Source organism: Hyla sarda, chromosome 7 (assembly GCF_029499605.1).
Source record: "Hyla sarda isolate aHylSar1 chromosome 7, aHylSar1.hap1, whole genome shotgun sequence".
Lineage (NCBI taxonomy): Eukaryota > Metazoa > Chordata > Amphibia > Anura > Hylidae > Hyla > Hyla sarda.
This window is the reverse complement of record NC_079195.1, coordinates 216,833,644-216,848,687: the sequence shown is the minus strand read 5'-3', so window position 1 is coordinate 216,848,687 and position 15,044 is coordinate 216,833,644. Positions and strand designations below refer to the sequence as shown.

Sequence of the window (15,044 nt, the reverse complement as noted above, 5' to 3'; positions counted from 1 at the left end):
GAGAAACTTTTTTTTTTTCCATGGTTTTAATTTGCAAATTTTAATTATCGTTTCTAATTTCCGTTCACAAGAAATGCAAAGGTCAAAAACGTCCTTGTCTCAGCTGATTTAAGACAATTTCCTTTACCCCAAGTGTGTCATTCAAAAACATCTCATGAATTGATAGAACTATGGTAAGCAGGGCTGCACGATATAATGCGATATGGCAGCCCAGGAAAATATGCGATTACCTGCGAAGTCATTGCTGGCTGTCCGGGCGTTCTGGGAGTTGTAGTTTTGAAACAGCAGGAGGCACCCTGGTTGGAAAACACTGCCCTAAATAGTAATAGGGGACTGAGGAAACATAAATAACCTGATGCTCACCTAGCCCTGGTTCCTGTTGCTCTGCTGCAGATCCTGCTCTCCTCTGTGCGGTCCCGGTATCTTCTATGAGCTCCCGACAACCAGCTGCTTCCAGGACCTTCCCCACTCAACCAATCAGTGGCCACAGCAGTTTTATGTTATCTGTCAATTCTATGTATTAGTAATTGGCTGAGCAGGAAGGTCCTGTAAGTCCCATAAGACACTGGCCCTACGAGGAACAAGGGATAGGTAAGGATTAGGGATTTTTTTATTCTGTTCTCCCCACGCCAAGGGACAACATTATTGGGGAGGGGGGGGGGGGGGCGTTACATGGGGAGGCATGTGACACAGGGGTGTGGACATTTCATCGGGGAGATGTGACTAAGGGGGATGTAATGGGGGGGAATGTAAAATCTGTGGGGGATGTGACATTGGGGGACTTACATGAAATGGGGGTGAAGGACATACAATGGGGGTGTAGACATAAATTGGGGGAATAGACAAGAATTGGGGGTTGTGGACATGAAATGGGGGGATAGAATTTGAATAGGGGGATAGAAATGGAATAGGGAGAACATTAAATGGGGGATGGACATTAAATAGGGGGATAGACGTGAAATGTAGGGGAATGTGAAATTAAGGGATATAAATGAAATGGGGGGGGGGGGTTGGACATTAAATGGGGGTGATCAGACATTATATTGCAATTGTATATCGAAATCACACTATTTACCTCTATAATTGCATTCGCACATTTTCCCCAAATCCTGCAGCCCTAGTGGTAAGCTATAATTTTATTTTATTTTAACTTGTTTTGCATAGAACCCATCGTCCCTCTCTCCAACCGAGAGTCTTGTGTCTAAATGAATATGTGGAGAAGCAGAGTCTGTTAGATGTATCATCGGAGAGGATATGAATGGATCTTATGAGGCTCGGAGACTCTTCTGCTGATAGCGTTGTGTTATGTTTATGGATTTTCTTGGCCCATCCATTTATCAGCAGCTGTGCCCGTTCTATAGTAAACTGTCTGGTCAGGGAAAAGTTGCTCGTTTTTTTCCACTATTTCCTGGGACCTTGTTCATTTCTGAGTGCCAAGCAGCTGTGTTTGGCAGGGGGGAGTTAGTAATCCTGCCATCCATTCTGAGGGATCATTAATGGACACATCATCAAGTATTGCAATCATCGCTGCCTTCTAATTGGGCAGTGCCAAAGTACTCAGCTGCTCAATACAATAAGCAGGAAAAAAAATATATATACGTCTTTATAGTAAGAACTGTCCGGAATCTAATAAAAACCATGAATAATCTTGGTAAAAAGAAGAACTAGCTTGAAATGATATTAAAGGGGTACTCCGCCCCTAGGCATCTTATCCCCTATCCAAAGGAAAGAGGATAAGATGTCTGATCTCGGCTGCGGCACCACAGACATCGCTCTGTGCCGGATGACTGACAATGCGGGGCGGAGGCTGGTGACGTCACGCCCCGCTCGTGACATCACAGCCATGCCCCCTCAATGCAAGTCTATGGGAGGGGGCGTGACGTCCGTCACGCCCCCTCCCATAGACTTGCATTGAGGGGGCATGGCCGTGACGTCATGAGCGGGATGCGGCCGTGATGTCACGAGCCTCCGGCGCTGAACCCGACAATCTAAACGAACGCCGGGTGCAGCAGGGAGATGGGGACCACTGTGATCAGACATCTTATCCCCTATGCTTAGGGTAGGGGATAAGATGTCTAGCAGCGGAGTACCCCTTTAATGCATTAAAATGGATATGTCCTAAAGAGAATGTATCATCAGAAATTCAAATAATGTTTGAATCCAATTTTATAACAAACATCTTGTGGTGTTTTTTTTTCTTTTTTGTTTCTATCTATATTTTGCTTCTAAAAATAAATCATGATATGTTACAGATACTAGCCACTAGATTGCAGAACCAGGCTTTACCTTTAGCCGTTGCCAAGCAATGGCTCACAACACTCAGATACCCCCAGGACTTACAGTAGAGCAGAATAGCAAGACCCAGCAGCAGTCAAAGAAATTATACAAGCTCTTGTCAGAACAAACCCACCATAGATGTCACTGGCTGATGGAAGCTGTGATACTGCAGGGAGTAGTAAAGTGGAAAAAAAATAAGATCACCACACTCATCCAGGGCTGCACGGAATAGTAGTTGTATTGAAGGATCAGTGCAGAAGGACATAACTCAAGCATTGGTCTCCCACCTGAGAGACCCAGCTCGTTTTGGGTGGTACCGTACTGAGGCACTTGTATCATGTCAAGCAAGTTCCGTGCATGAGCCCTTTCAGACTCGTGCACAGAACTTGCTGTGTTTCATACTGTTGCCTGATCTTTGCGGAACAGGCAGGAGATCACAACAGGACAACACATACGGAGGAAATATTCTGACAAGGACAGGACCTATACTCCAGCAAAAAACTGCTACCAGCAAGTGAATAAACACCAAGAGGCAGGAGAAGATAACATACAAGAATTCAGCTGCCAAATGTTACACCACAAGATCAGTCACACTTGACTGATATTTCCTGTATTCTGTAGCTTGCATGTAGGTTTTTTCAGTATAGACTGGGAAAGAATAAGCAGAGTCATCTGATTATCATTAGAGCGTAGTCAATTTGATGACAACTGTATTGCACGGCTGGTGGTCTAGACATGGCAGAGTATTAACTCTATACACACAGATAAGGCTCTGTATGTAATTATCCTAAATCTTTGGAGCTACAGTCATGGCCGTAAATGTTGGCACATTGTGTGATTTTTATATTGCCCACACCTGTTACTTGCCCCAGGTGAGTTTAAGAATAGCTCCCACCATCTTGATTTTTTTTCCCTGTCCCTACCTATTGCTAATCTATCCCTAACCCCCTCCCTGCCTTTTAAAAATTGTTCCCTACCTTTATAAAGGTCTTCTCTTTTGCTGCTCGGCTCTTCCGGAAGCCGACTTTCCTTAGCAGGCGCGACTTCACTGATGCCTGCTGGGTGCCGACTTCCGCCCTCACCTAATCTATGCTGTGCTCCTGTCGGGAGCGCGCTTAGATGAGCAGCCAATATCACAGCAGGCTGCTCGGGGGTCTCCTCCTCCCTGTTTAGCAGATCATGTGCTACCTAGGGAGGAGGAGTGTAGGAGCATTGCTGACCTGCCGTGCAAGATATCCCTGCCGGGGGCGGGGACAGGCTGTGCGTGAGGCCAGTAAGCCAGTGCGCGCAGCCCCGACATTCACAGTTCCTGCTCCCGCCTGTCTGATTGGCAGGGAGCGAGCCCCTGGCTGACTGAATTAGGACCGATTGCCCGGCTGGCATCGGTCCTAATTCACTCGTGATGCCACGTCAGGCTGCAGCCAGCCACTAGGAGGGAGACCCCTAGTGGCTGGTTTTCAAATGTAAAATAAAATATTTTAAACTAAAAATAAATAATGGATATATATTAGGGATATGTTGTAGTACATAAGTACTACAACATATAAAAAAAAAAAAAAGGTTGGTGACAGTGCCCATTTAAAGGAGTATCTCATGCTTGAAACAATCTTATTTTTCCACAATTTTGAAAGGGTCCCAATAATTTTGTCCAGCCCATTTTTGGAGTTTGGTGACATTATGTCCAATTTTCTTTTTTTCCTCCCTTTTTTGGTTTAGTTCCAATACACACAAAGGCAATAAACATGTGTATAGCAAAATGTGTGTTACTACAATCCTTTTCTGTGATAAATACTTAATTTTCTTGAAAAATTCCAGGGGTGCCAACATTTACGGCCATGACTGTATATTATTGGAGTTATTGGTAGCAGAGTAAAAACATTTAACTTTTTTTGATTGTTTTTTCTTTATTTACAAAATTCCATGTGCTCAGTTGTCGCTTCTGTTATGGCCTTTTGGTTGCTCATACTAACTGCATACTCAGTACGGGGCGACAGTGAGTATCTTTGTTCTGTTCTGAGGCATAATGGAAGGGACATTTAGATATTTACTAAAATGTCAGTACTGTAAAATGTTTGATATGTAGAACAATTTTAACCCTCTCATAACCACCATGTGTGTTACGCTGAGCGCTCCGGGTCCCTGCTCCTCCCCGAAGCGCTCGCGGCGTTTCTCTCCCTGCAGCGCCCCGGTCAGACCCGCTGACCGGGAGCGCTGCACTGACATTGCTGGCGGGGATGCGATTCACATAGCGGGACGCGCCCGCTCGCGAATCGCATCCCAAGTCTCTTACCTGTCCCGCTCCCCGGCTGTCATGCTCTGGCGCGCGCGGCTCCGCTCTCTAGGGCGCGCGCGCGCCAGCTCTCTGAGATTTAAAGGGCCAGTGCACCAATGATGGTGCCTGGCCCAATCTTCCTGATTAGTTTCCACCTGTGCACTCCCTACTTATACCTCACTTCCCCTGCACTCCCTTGCCGGATCTTGTTGCCTTGTGCCTTGAGAAAGCTACTCTGTGTTACCTCTACTGTGTTCTTGACCATCTGCTATCACCATTGACTACGAACCTTGCTGCCTGCCCCGACCTTCTGCTACGTCCGACCTTGCTCTTGTCTACTCCCTTGTACCGTGCCTATCTTCAGCAGTCAGAGAGGTTGAGCCGTTGCTAGTGGATACGACCTGGTTGCTACCGCCGCTGCAAGACCATCCCGCTTTGCGGCGGGCTCTGGTGAATACCAGTAGCAACTTAGAACCGGTCCACTAGCACGGTCCACGCCAATCCCTCTCTGGCACAGAGGATCCACCTCCTGCCAGCCGAATCGTGAGAGTAGATCCGGCCATGGATCCCGCTGAGGTTCCCCTGCCAGTTGTCTCTGACCTCACTACGCTGGTCGCCCAGCAAGCCCGACAGATCGCCCAACAAGATCACCAGCTGTCGTACTTGACCACCATGACACAGCAACTTCAGTCGCAGCTACAGCAGCTTCAGTCACAGCTACAGCAATTTCAGTCACAGCTACAGCAGCAACAACCATCTCCTCCGCCGGCTCCTGCACCTCTTCCGCAGCGAGTGGCCGCTCCTAACCTCCGCTTGTCCCTGCCGGATAAATTTGATGGGGACTCTAGACTCTGCCGAGGTTTCCTGTCACAATGTTCCCTACATTTGGAGATGTTGTCGGACCAATTTCCTACTGAACGGTCGAAGGTGGCTTTCGTGGTTAGTCTCCTGTCTGGAAAGGCTTTGGCTTGGGCCACACCGCTCTGGGACTGCGATGACCCTGTCACCGCCACTGTACACTCCTTCTTCTCTGAGGTTCGCAGTGTCTTCGAGGAACCAGCCCGAGCTTCTTCTGCCGAGACTGCCCTGCTGAACCTGGTCCAGGGTAATTCTTCAGTAGGCGAGTACGCCATCCGATTTCGTACTCTCGCTTCCGAATTATCTTGGAACAACGAGGCTCTCTGCGCGACCTTTAAAAAAGGCCTATCCAGTAACATCAAAGATGTGCTGGCCGCACGAGAGATTCCTGCCAATCTGCATGAACTTATCCATTTGGCCACCCGCATTGACATGCGTTTTTCGGAAAGACACCAGGAACTCTGCCAGGAAAAAGACCTTAATCCCTGGGCACCTCTCTCACGGTATCCCTTGCAATCTACCCCTGTGCCTCCCGCCGAGGAGCCTATGCAAGTAGATCGGTCTCGCCTGACTATTGAAGAGAGGTCTCTCCGTAGGGATAGGAATCTATGTCTGTACTGCGCTACTACCGAACATTTCTTGGTGGATTGCCCGATTCGTCCTCCTCGTCTGGAAAATGCACGCACGCAACCTGCTCATGTGGGCCTGGCGTCTCTGGGTACGGAGTCTGCTTCTCCATGTCTCACTGTGCCCGTACGGATTTCTCCTTCTGCCGACTCCTCCTTCTCTGCCGTGGCCGTCTTGGACTTTGGTTCCTCTGGAAATTTTATTCTGGCCTCTTTGCTTGATAGGTACTGCATCCCGGTAACCCGTCTCATCAAGCCGCTCTACATTGCTTCAGTCAACGGAGTCAAGTTGAACTGCACTGTGCGTTATCGCACAGTGCCTCTGCTTATGAACATTGGACCACATCTCGAAAAGATTGAATTCTTGGTTCTGCCCGGCTGCACATCTGAAGTCCTTCTCGGTCTGCCATGGCTCAAGCACCATTCTCCCACCCTTGACTGGACCACCGGGGAGATCAAGAATTGGGGTCCTGCTTGCCGCAAGAAATGCCTCATGTCTGCTCCCAGCCCCGTCTGTCGGGCCTCAGTGTCCCCTCCTGTGCCTGGTCTCCCCAAGGCCTATCAGGACTGTACCAAGCCTCACCCTCTGCCCTCCCTCCCCATTCCCACTCCTTCTGACCGGTCTGCCCAGGACTTCACTGTCCCCCAGAAGGAGACTCTACAATCGCTCCCAATGTCCTCGTCCCAGGTGGAGCGACATCCCGACAAAAAGAGGGGGAGACCTAAGGGGGGGGGGGTACTGTTACGCTGAGCGCTCCGGGTCCCTGCTCCTCCCCGAAGCGCTCGCGGCGTTTCTCTCCCTGCAGCGCCCCGGTCAGACCCGCTGACCGGGAGCGCTGCACTGACATTGCTGGCGGGGATGCGATTCGCATAGCGGGACGCGCCCGCTCGCGAATCGCATCCCAAGTCTCTTACCTGTCCTGCTCCCCGGCTGTCATGCTCTGGCGCGCGCGGCTCCGCTCTCTAGGGCGCGCGCGTGCCAGCTCTCTGAGATTTAAAGGGCCAGTGCACCAATGATGGTGCCTGGCCCAATCTTCCTGATTAGTTTCCACCTGTGCACTCCCTACTTATACCTCACTTCCCCTGCACTCCCTTGCCGGATCTTGTTGCCTTGTGCCTTGAGAAAGCTACTCTGTGTTACCTCTACTGTGTTCTTGACCATCTGCTATCACCATTGACTACGAACCTTGCTGCCTGCCCCGACCTTCTGCTACGTCCGACCTTGCTCTTGTCTACTCCCTTGTACCGCGCCTATCTTCAGCAGTCAGAGAGGTTGAGCCGTTGCTAGTGGATACGACCTGGTTGCTACCGCCGCTGCAAGACCATCCCGCTTTGCGGCGGGCTCTGGTGAATACCAGTAGCAACTTAGAACCGGTCCACTAGCACGGTCCACGCCAATCCCTCTCTGGCACAGAGGATCCACCTCCTGCCAGCCGAATCGTGACAATGTGGTTATCTGTCTGCCCTATACACATCTATAGCAGCATTTAAAGCTTATAGCGGGCATAGATTACTTTTTGTGTTGCAAGGAGCAAGAACTTCTTCATTCGTTATAGCTTACTCCAGAGTATTTTTCCTTAAATTGTCCCTTTTATTCTGTTGTCAATTTTTTGAAAAATTTATATCAGGCAGCACTGTGCAGGATAGTCATTTTTCGAGTTGACATGTACCGTATTTTAAATTCAGCTCCTAAATGCCAGAACAGAGCGCCGTTCTCCCCACTCCCCTCCTGCTTTATGAGACGGAGCTACCCATTTTTTCCGGATATCAGCCCTCTCCAGTGCGCCATAGAATAGTATTATGCTGGGTCCCGCATAATGCTATAGAAATGGAGGAAGCTTTGTCTCATATAAATAGTCATATGCAACGGGAAGAACAGCGTCCCAGTTTCAGCATTTAGGTGCAGAATTTGAAACACTTCCCAATATGCTGCTTGATAGTAATTTATCAAATTTTCAGTAGTCCTCTGTCCCCTCCTCCAGACCCCCCCATGCCCCCTCACCAACTCCTCTGTCCTCCTCCAGACCCCTTTTCCCCCCTGCACCCCTATGACTCCTGTGTCTCCGCCTTACAGACTCCTCTGTCCCCTCCAGACTGCTATGTCACTCCCTTACAGACTGCTCTGCCCCCCCACACCCTTTTTCTTTCCCTTACAGACTCCTCTTTCCCCCCATGTCCCTCTTTCCTCCCCCTGAATCCCTGTCTTCAAATAACAGACTCCTCTGCCCCCCTGACCCCTCTGTCCTCCCACACCCCTCTTTCCTCCCCCCTGTACCCATCTCCAAGTAACAATTTCCTCTGCCCCTCAACCCCTCTGTCCTCCCACACTACTCTGTCTCCTCCTCCCAGACCCCTCTGCCCCCCCGCACACCCTTTGCCTACTATCCCCCCCCCCTGCATTATCTGTCTCTCCCTTAGAGACTCCTCTGTCCCCCCAGACCCCTGTATCCCACTTACAGACTCCTCTGTCCCTCCCAGACCCCTCTGGCCGCCCACACCCTTTGCCTTTCCCTTTCAAACTCCTCTGCCCCCCCTACACCCTACTATCCCCCCCCCGCACCATCTGTCTCTCCCTTAGAGACTCCTCTGTCCCCCCCAGAACCCTGTATCCCACTTACAGACTCCCCTTTCTATCCTTGACCCTTGTCTCTCCATTACAGACTCCTCTGTCTCCTCCATACATACTCCTCTGTCTCCTCCATACATACTCCTCTGTCTCCTCCATACAGACTCCTCTGTCTCCTCCATACAGACTCCTCTGTCTCCTCCATACAGACTCCTCTGTCTCCTCCATACATACTCCTCTGTCTCCTCCATACAGACTCCTCTGTCTCCTCCATACATACTCCTCTGTCTCCTCCATACAGACTCCTCTTTCTCCTCCATACATACTCCTCTGTCTCCTCCATACAGACTCCTCTGTCTCCTCCATACATACTCCTCTGTCTCCTCCATACAGACTCCTCTGTCTCCTCCATACAGACTCATCTGTCTCCTCCATACATACTCCTCTGTCTCCTCCATACAGACTCCTCTGTCTCCTCCATACATACTCCTCTGTCTCCTCCATACATACTCCTCTGTCTCCTCCATACATACTCCTCTGTCTCCTCCATACATACTCCTCTGTCTCCTCCATACATACTCCTCTGTCTCCTCCATACAGACTCCTCTGTCTCCTCCATACAGACTCCTCTGTCTCCTCCATACATACTCCTCTGTCTCCTCCATACAGACTCCTCTGTCTCCTCCATACATACTCCTCTGTCTCCTCCATACAGACTCCTCTGTCTCCGCCATACATACTCCTCTGTCTCCTCCATACAGACTCCTCTGTCTCCTCCATACAGACTCCTCTGTCTCCTCCATACAGACTCCTCTGTCTCCTCCATACAGACTCCTCTGTCTCCTCCATACAGACTCCTCTGTCTCCTCCATACAGACTCCTCTGTCTCCTCCATACATACTCCTCTGTCTCCTCCATACATACTCCTCTGTCTCCTCCATACAGACTCCTCTGTCTCCTCCATACAGACTCCTCTGTCTCCTCCATACAGACTCCTCTGTCTCCTCCATACAGACTCCTCTGTCTCCTCCATACATACTCCTCTGTCTCCTCCATACATACTCCTCTGTCTCCTCCATACATACTCCTCTGTCTCCTCCATACATACTCCACTGTCTCCTCCATACATACTCCACTGTCTCCTCCATACATACTCCTCTGTCTCCTCCATACATACTCCTCTGTCTCCTCCATACATACTCCTCTGTCTCCTCCATACATACTCCTCTGTCTCCTCCATACATACTCCTCTGTCTCCTCCATACATACTCCTCTGTCTCCTCCATACAGACTCCTCTGTCTCCTCCATACATACTCCTCTGTCTCCTCCATACATACTCCTCTGTCTCCTCCATACATACTCCTCTGTCTCCTCCATACAGACTCCTCTGTCTCCTCCATACATACTCCTCTGTCTCCTCCATACAGAATCCTCTGTCTCCTCCATACAGACTCATCTGTTCTCCCCCTTACAGACTCCTCTGTCTCCTCCATACATACTCCTCTGTCTCCTCCATACATACTCCTCTGTCTCCTCCATACATACTCCTCTGTCTCCTCCATACATACTCCTCTGTCTCCTCCATACAGACTCCTCTGTCTCCTCCATACAGACTCCTCTGTCTCCTCCATACAGACTCCTCTGTCTCCTCCATACATACTCCTCTGTCTCCTCCATACATACTCCTCTGTCTCCTCCATACAGACTCCTCTGTCTCCTCCATACAGACTCCTCTGTCTCCTCCATACAGACTCCTCTGTCTCCTCCATACAGACTCCTCTGTCTCCTCCATACATACTCCTCTGTCTCCTCCATACAGACTCCTCTGTCTCCTCCATACAGACTCCTCTGTCTCCTCCATACATACTCCTCTGTCTCCTCCATACATACTCCTCTGTCTCCTCCATACATACTCCTCTGTCTCCTCCATACAGACTCCTCTGTCTCCTCCATACAGACTCCTCTGTCTCCTCCATACAGACTCCTCTGTCTCCTCCATACATACTCCTCTGTCTCCTCCATACGGACTCCTCTGTCTCCTCCATACATACTCCTCTGTCTCCTCCATACATACTCCTCTGTCTCCTCTATACATACTCCTCTGTCTCCTCCATACATACTCCTCTGTCTCCTCCATACAGACTCCTCTGTCTCCTCCATACATACTCCTCTGTCTCCTCCATACATACTCCTCTGTCTCCTCCATACAGACTCCTCTGTCTCCTCCATACAGACTCCTCTGTCTCCTCCATACAGACTCCTCTGTCTCCTCCATACAGACTCCTCTGTCTCCTCCATACATACTCCTCTGTCTCCTCCATACAGACTCCTCTGTCTCCTCCATACAGACTCCTCTGTCTCCTCCATACAGACTCCTCTGTCTCCTCCATACAGACTCCTCTGTCTCCTCCATACATACTCCTCTGTCTCCTCCATACATACTCCTCTGTCTCCTCCATACATACTCCTCTGTCTCCTCCATACATACTCCTCTGTCTCCTCTGTCTCCTCCATACAGACTCCTCTGTCTCCTCCATACAGACTCCTCTGTCTCCTCCATACATACTCCTCTGTCTCCTCCATACATACTCCTCTGTCTCCTCCATACATACTCCTCTGTCTCCTCCATACATACTCCTCTGTCTCCTCTTACAGACTCATCTGTTCTCCCCCATACAGACTCCTCTGTCTCCTCCATACATACTCCTCTGTCTCCTCTGTCTCCTCCATACATACTCCTCTGTCTCCTCTGTCTCCTCCATACAGACTCCTCTGTCTCCTCCATACAGACTCCTCTGTCTCCTCCATACAGACTCCTCTGTCTCCTCCATACATACTCCTCTGTCTCCTCCATACATACTCCTCTGTCTCCTCCATACATACTCCTCTGTCTCCTCCATACATACTCCTCTGTCTCCTCTTACAGACTCATCTGTTCTCCCCCATACAGACTCCTCTGTCTCCTCCATACATACTCCTCTGTCTCCTCTGTCTCCTCCATACATACTCCTCTGTCTCCTCTGTCTCCTCCATACAGACTCCTCTGTCTCCTCCATACAGACTCCTCTGTCTCCTCCATACATACTCCTCTGTCTCCTCTTACAGACTCATCTGTTCTCCCCCTTACAGACCTCTCTGTTCCCCCTCATACTCATCTGCAGTTGCTGTGGGAGGGAGGTCAGATGATCCCTTCCACAGAGTCAGTTACACCCAGCAGAGGGCGCTCTGTGCTGCACACGTTCCCCCTGCCCAGGCCACACCCCCAGCCTTCAGTCCCCCTCTCTGCCCCCCCCCCAACCACATGGCCTTGTACTGCAGCCCAGCCATAGCATGAAGGCAGCTTGTTAGGTAAGAACATTGCTGCCTCGCAGGCAGGGACCAGCTGATCTCCCTCCTGGTGGTGTCACCCCGTTGGGGCTGTCACCCGGTGCAATCCACGCACCCTTCTAGCACAGCCACTGATCAGAGGTACTCCAGACCAGCGTATGTAAGTATTGTGTCTATCAGGTAAAGTAAATTTAGCATACGCGCTGTATCCCCTCTCCCCGTCTTCGTTTGAACGCTAAGCTGGATTTTATTAGGTTCTATCTAGGTCACTTAGGCTTCTTCGCTTACAGTGTTTCTTAATTTTATATTTCCATGTTCATCAGCTATTCCTGCTAAGCGTTACAGTCGGGCACTTAGGGATTTTAGTTCTAATTACTATTTTAGACATTAATTAGTTATAATTAGATTTGATCTCATTCGTTCAGGATCATTTATAGGGTTTCGTATTTAGATCCATTTTGATATAAATAGCTGTATGAGAGGCAAATTTATATTAAAAAAGGCTAAAAAAATCTAATTAAATATGCATTGCAAATTGTAGATTGCAGAAGAGTATGTGTGCTCAAAAAAAGATATGACCGTCTTTCCCAACAAGTGCCCCTCCAGATGATGCAAAACTACAACTCCCAGCATGCCCGGACAGCCTTTGGCTGTCCGGGCATGCTGGGAGTTGTTGTTTTGCAAAAGATAAAGGCACTCTGGTTGGGAAACACTGACGAGGAACCTGCCAGCAGGTGTTTAATTCAACAACAGCACTCCCAGAGGGGAGATGTAGTATTGCATGCTGGCCATTAAAAGGAATAAACTAAACTGACAGTGCTGTGTACCACTGGCCCATTATTTCCCAAAACCTCTTATGCTACAAGGCCTGGACATGGATTCCAACAAATGTTGGAGAATTGAACAAATTGTTGGCATTAACATTGGTAATTTGTACCAATACAAAATGGACTGAAGGTGCCCACACCTGTTTGGATGACTAAAGTCATCCAAACCCAATGCTGCCGGGGTTTGGCCGACTCTTTTAAGTGTATTGCGGCCTCAAGACTTTCCCCCGGACAGATCATGCCGGTAGAGAGAAGGTGGAGTTGCTGGATTTTCTCCATCAGACACTTTTGTTCTGGGAGTAACAAGACATCTCCAGAGCGGTCTAGCTGCGGCCTACCCCTCCCCATAGGGTAAACATGAGCACTCGACCCGCAGTCTATGGCCACCTCAAGGCCCCATTTACATTTTGTTTTTTGTTTACATTGCTGTCTTTCTCTAGACAACCCTTTAAATAAACCAAACAATGTAGTTGTTTTCTACTTTTTAGTTGTTTTATATTTCACTTTAGAGTCAAAGTAGACCGGAGGTGTAGACCAAAGGCAAGCTTCATCCGTAGCACCTTTAAGTTTTTTTTTACAAACATATCCATAATGCAACTGTACCTCCTGGTTGTTGCGGAATCAGAAAGGGTCCATCCTCTCACTGGTTGTCTCGGACTGTTCTGAGACTGGAGGGGGCGGGTGATTGTCCCGATTATCATGTGTGGCAAAAGCCCGCCCACACTAGATGTCTACTATCGGTAACATTATGCAGCTGTTGGACATCACGTGTGGGGGTGTGGTTTTGTCCGCTTGCGATGAAGCTCCCGCCCCTTGCCACCTCGGAACAGAATACTTCTGAGACAATTGGTAGGACCTTTTCTGCTTCCTGGACAACCCCTTTATGCAACTGAATTATCTACCTGAAAATACATTTAAATTATATCAATTGACGTTTCCTATATTAAATTTAAAGGACAGTTGATTTTTCAACAGTTTCTACCATCTAAGGCGACCAGATATGGCAAAAATTTGGCAAACAAGTACGAGAACGCAGTAGCCTCTTAAAAAAGTACTCTGGGATATGAAAACTTATCTTCTATCCTAAGGATAGGGGATAAGTTTCAGATCGCGGTGGGGTGGGGGTCCGACCACTGTTATCCCCCTCCCCCATGATCTCTAGTCCACAGAAAGGGAGGGTGTTTGACCACTGCACAAAGCGGTGGCTGACATGCCCCCTCTATACAACTCTATGGGAGAGCAGGAGTGCTGCATTTGGCAATCTCCGGCTCTGCCATAGAGCTGCATTGAGGCAGTGGTCGACACGCGCTATTTGCCCAGCGAGCCGGGACCCCGTACAGGAGAGTTTTCTTATCCCGGAGTACTCCTTTAAGGACACCTGATGTACATTCACATCAAAATAAAAATACTAACAATAAAAACTATATAAATCACAGCGGGGAAAAAATGAACCCTCATACAGTCCCGTATACGGAAAAATAACCTTAAACTAAGTTATAGGGGTCAGAAGAGGACATTTATAAGCGTACACATTTTTGTACAAAAAAGTTATAACTTTTTAAACATAGTAAAATTAAACAAAACCTATGGCCCAGATTTATCCAACAGTCGAGAGATTTTCCCACGGCAACCAATCACAGCTCAGCTTTCACTTTACCAGAGCCCGTTAGCTGAGCTGTGATTGGTTCTTCTCTCATACAGTTTGGTAAATCTGCCCCTATATGTATTTTATACATATAGCATGGGCTTACTTAATAAGCCCAGAAATTGTACTGTTGCGGCGAGCGCTCCGGGCTTACTTAATAAGAAAAGTGCACTCCGTAAAAACTAAAGCCCTCAAAAGTTGCAAAATGGCATGTTTTTTTTTTGCCACAAATATTTTAATTTTTTTACTTTCACCATAGATTTTGTGGTAAAATAATATGTGATGTCATTACAATATACATGTAACACTCAGGGAGGTAGTGGATCCGCTGTACCTGTGTGGATGATGGTGTGGGCCGTATCAGGGAGCTGAGTCAAAGCGGGATGGACTTGCTGCGGCAGGCGGCACCCAGGTCACTACCCCTGATGCGACTCATCCACACAGGCTGCTGAGATGAAACGTAGCACTGGAACGATGAGGTAAACTCGTAGTCAGGACTAGCAAAAGGTCAGGGCAGGCGGCACAGATGCGTGGTCAGGAAATGTAACAGGAGGTCAACAGGCAGGCAACACAGAAGCAAGGTCAGGTCACAGAGCAGGAGGTCAGAAAACAGGTTAGGCTATACACAGTAACGCTTTCTCTTGG

At 48.8% G+C, this 15,044-nt stretch overlaps 1 protein-coding gene across 5 annotated transcripts in view; it reads left to right on the top strand.

Annotated features, from left to right (window-relative positions):
* The window catches only part of ST6GALNAC3 (ST6 N-acetylgalactosaminide alpha-2,6-sialyltransferase 3), a 273,708-nt gene that overhangs the window by 125,761 nt on the left and 132,903 nt on the right, over positions 1-15,044 (top strand). Inside the window, exon 1 of one of the 5 annotated variants that reach the window (XM_056532667.1) lies at positions 11,979-12,087. The exons of the other annotated variants lie outside the window; for them this stretch is intronic. The gene's annotated coding sequence lies outside the window, so the exon portion shown is untranslated. Of the gene's footprint in view, positions 1-11,978; positions 12,088-15,044 lie in introns of those variants that run through there. 5 annotated transcript variants of the gene reach the window in all.